The 4,297-nt window shown below is 53.0% G+C and overlaps 1 pseudogene; it reads right to left on the bottom strand.

Moving 5' to 3' along the window:
- Positions 1 to 1,175: 1,175 nt before the first annotated feature.
- Positions 1,176 to 1,293, bottom strand: LOC112475423 (annotated as a pseudogene).
- Positions 1,294 to 4,297: the final 3,004 nt, after the last annotated feature.

Here is a 4,297-nt window from a genome sequence, read left to right on the forward strand (position 1 = left end):
AGTCCGAGTCACCTGGGCGACTGTTTAAAACACCTAGACTCGCGCCCACCCCGACATCGGGGGTAACCTGCCGAGATTGGGATCTGGAAGCAAACATTTTTTCAAAGCTTCCTTGAAGGCTTTTTCACACGAGTCGCGGGGCTGAGCCGCTCCGGGAAGCCTTGAGCTCCAGACTCATCTGGAAGGTGAACATATTCCAAGATGCAAGTTTTTGTATTAGAGTTATACGCAACAATTGCATTCTACTCCTGAATGTGTCTGTGTTCGTTTCCATATAAAAGCTCTTGTGCACTTTTCAGAAAAAAGAAATTCATAATTTGTACAGATATAAAGATGAGCATGAGGTAAAGATTGATTTTATTCGAGAAGGCAAGCAGACGCTATAACTGGTCCACTCCATATAAAAAGCACAAATTTATACAGCGTGAAGGAATTTAATTGTAAAAGGAGGCAAGACTGGTTTTTCAACCGGCGAAATCAATGGAAGCTCTGCGGGACAAAAATACTAAATTTTCAATCACTCATCGGACTTCTTTTTCTACTCTCGGGGCTTTCAAATAAAAATCCATCCATACACATGGAAGTTACTATCAAGGACGAAGGGTCAAGGCTAAGCGGTTAAGAGCATAGATTCCAGTTCAAGTTTTGCACTAAATGATTGGGATCCTGTTTTGGGGAGACTCCATTTTTTCACTAGGCTGTGGTATATCATGGGGTTCTAGAAGTTTCCCTCCCTGCTCCTCAGCTTAGCTGGACGGTCTCCTGGGAACAGGCTTTCTTTGTTAAGGGTGGGGCTCTTTGAGGGGTCTCCTTTAGTTATGTCAATGTGGCAGACAGGGCGCCCTTGGCCCTAGGGGGAGGGCAGAACAGAACCTTTCTTAGCCTGACAAAGCCACCCCTTCCCCAGGTCCCTTGGAATGCAGAGCTGGAGGCTGGAGAGAAGGGGAAGCTTTTTGCGTTGGAAGCCCAGGGCCTTGGGGAGGGGAGAACTTGAGACTCATCGCCCCTCAACCTGCTTCAGGTTGGGGATTGACTAAAAGTTACTGTCAGGACAGGCCTGGAAATTTGCTTCACAAGGACAGCCGAGTGAGTCGGTGGGGCTTCCCAGCCACCTCTACAGCTGACTGGGAGCCTCAGGGCCCAGAACCCCTATTTTTTTTTTTTTTTTTTCCACACGCCTACAGCACTGGTCTTCCTAGGTGGTCTCCCAACCAGGTACTAACCAGGCCCGACGCTGCTTAGCTTCCCAGTTCAGACGGGATCAGGCTTGTTCAGGGTGGCATGGCCGTAGATCCAGAACCCCTCTCTTGCTGCCGCTCTTTGGGAGAAGGATGGCTGACTTGCTGAGGGTGACTAAGAGACCACTTCTGTGCGTGAAGCCTGTGTTCCCTGCAGCCCGTGCCCGGAAGGGGGCCTGAAAACCTCCAGGACGTTGCAGGCGCCACAGCGCCACCCGTAGAGGAAGAGACCCCGCTGAAGGGTCTGGCTGAGACTCCCCGAGAACGCCCTCTTTGCGCTAAGGAAGCCCAAACTGTTTGAGAGTGCGTGGGCTCCGAGAGGGAGAGGGAAGATTTCGAAGAGAGGGAAAAATAACTTTCCACCTGTGCAGGTTCTTAGCAGAGACACGCCCCCACCCCACCCCACCCTATAATAAAAGACTAACAGGAGAAATACAGAAGTTTAATAATAGTGTATACCTGCTGTACACATGGGAGATGCCCAGGAAAACTGGAAAAAAACCACCACCAAAATGGCCCAAGCCACCTTAAATACCAGCTGAAGACAAATGAACAGTATGGGTGGGTGGGGCCAATTGTGGGAGGTTACCAGGAAAAGCTCTGAGAACAGGGGTTGTCGGCATGTTTAAGCCGCTGCCTTCTCCATTGATCAGTTTCTTGTGATTTAGAGCCACCCTTCTCCTGAAAAGGAGAGGGAGAAACTTACAAATGGGGATTTCCTTTATCAATGTAAATATTCCTTACAAAAGGATAACTTCTACTGGATTTTCAGAGCTTCTCCAGTGTTGGCTGTTTCTCAAAAATAACCAGCTCAAGATAATCTTTATGCCAAAGACGCATATTTTGGGGTGTCATATTCTACTCCCCTTCATTTTCTGCCAATAAGGGTACATGAGAGATTAAAATGTAGTCATATTTATACCCTGAGTTACGGTTATACCGATTATACGTATTAAGGGCTTACCATGAATGTGCTCCATAAAATGGCAATTGTTATCATTATTACCGGGTATCAAGGCCGTAAATACCCGAAGGTTCTGGAAACTTAACAGTATGTCCTTTGTGTCTATTTCCCAAGATAATCAGCAATAAACCTCCGAAAGGCCAGGGCTATCATTGCAGGCAGCCAGGTCACAGGCCTGGGCAGCTAGAGGAATCCAGGGCCAGCTGAGGTGGGGGCCAGAGCCAGGCCAGGCCTTGCTGGGAGTGGGTTGAGGGCTACAGTCAGCTGGGCTATCCTGGACAGGCTGGGTTAGGCCTGGGATTAGGGGTTAGGCTTGGGGTTAGGGGTTAGGCTTGGGGTTAGGGGGTTAGGCTTGGGGTGGGCAGCGCCCAGCAATTCTCCCCCCAGTCACTAGCCTCATTTTTGATGGAGCCCCCTTCCTGCTAAGTGGACAGAAGAGGCGGGGAACAGTGGGAGGCCTTGGGCCATGTTCCATGTTCCCAGCCTGACATTCCTGAGGCCTGGGACTGGCTGCCTCCCCATGCCCCCGCAATGGGGCCTAGGGGTGAGGATATGTGTTCAGGATCCCCCCTCTGATCTTGCTTCTTCCCTGCTTTGGAAGCTGTGATGGCTCCTGAATGCCTGCAGAAAGCACCCTGACTCCTAGCGAGGAGCGCCTTTCTCACGAGGACAGCCCCAGTCCAGCCCCTCCCATCTCCAGCACCGTCTATACCTGGCGGCTGGCTGCTCCTTATGCCTCGCTTTTTGCACTTCTGGCCTGTTGCATGTGTCCATACCCTGGACTGTCCTTCCTCTCCCTCCACTCCTCCTTCAAGAGGCAGGTGTGCTGTGAGACCCAGGGGTGAAGCCTGCTCTCCGCCCTGTGCTGGGTGTTCCTGCTACACTGGCCTCCTTAGTGGGCTCCTGCCCTTCCTTTCTTCTAAGCTGGCTAAGCTGGCGCCCCACGGCTCCCCCAGCCCTCTGCCATGCCAGGTCTGGGCCGCTGACGGCTGGCATGGGTTCAGGTGCAAGGCCCTGATGGAACAGAGACTGAAGACGTTCCCATGCCCGAGTTTAGTGCTCGCAGTTAGCAGGACCAGCTGGAGATGCCACAGCGGGCCGAGGAAGGCGTGCACATCCAGCGCCCCGGCTCCTTGCCACTTGCCCCTCTGTCTCAGGTTCAAATCTGGACACCCTGCTGCAACCCGGACCTGAGGACAGGGCCTGCCCACCTCCCCAGATGCCTTCCCTTTCCATGCCCCAGCCCCAGCCGCAGCAGAAAGGTACACCTTTGTGCTACAGATGCACTGCCTCTCTCCCCTCTGGCCCTTTGTACAGCCCTCCCCTCGGCCTGCAAGTTTTTCTAGAAGTTGCAGCTGAACAAAGGATGCCTCTCCACCCCACCTGGGCCGAAGTCAGTGGCCCTTCCGCTGCTCTTGCCCTCGCTGGCGGAGCTCTGGAAGACAGAGGCCCCCGTGCCCCACTGTGCTTTCTGCAGCCCCCGGCATCGGAAGGTGAGCGATGGACAAATAGAGTTGGCAACTCTGGTGCGTGACCTCTGCAGTCACGAGGCTCCGCCTCGGAAGGGCCCTGTTTGGCTTTATTCTCCGCTGTGACAATCTTGAAATTCTTGACTTTTTAAAACCAGGGGCCCTGAAAATTATGTAGCCAGATGATTGAGAAAGGAGGTATTGGGTGGCTCTGTGCTGAGGAAGGACTAGCCCCAGCGATGTCCCCTCTTCCTTCCCCGAGGACTCAGGCAGCGATGGCCGCGGTGGTCGTCCATTTAGTCTCGCATGCCCTCTGTGCTCTAAGATGTTGCATTGTATTAGGATCCAGCCATTCCCATCACTCATCTGGAGCATGGTCGTCCATTTAGTCTCGCACGCCCTCTGTGCTCTAAGATGTTGCATTAGGATCCAGCCATTCCCATCACTCATCTGGAGCAGAGGCCCATTGTAGCCATTAATGTGACTCTCTTGGGGCATGTGACCTGCTCTGCAACGCTGGGGGCAGGCAGGGAGGGCACTGCTGGCTTGCTGATGACAGCCCCAGTGACTCTTCTACTGGGGGTGGCTGTTCCCCCGCTCCGCATCCTGGAGGCAAGAAGGCAAAG

The sequence above is a fragment of the Pteropus alecto genome, unplaced genomic scaffold (genome assembly GCF_000325575.1).
Source record: "Pteropus alecto unplaced genomic scaffold, ASM32557v1 scaffold110, whole genome shotgun sequence".
NCBI lineage: Eukaryota > Metazoa > Chordata > Mammalia > Chiroptera > Pteropodidae > Pteropus > Pteropus alecto.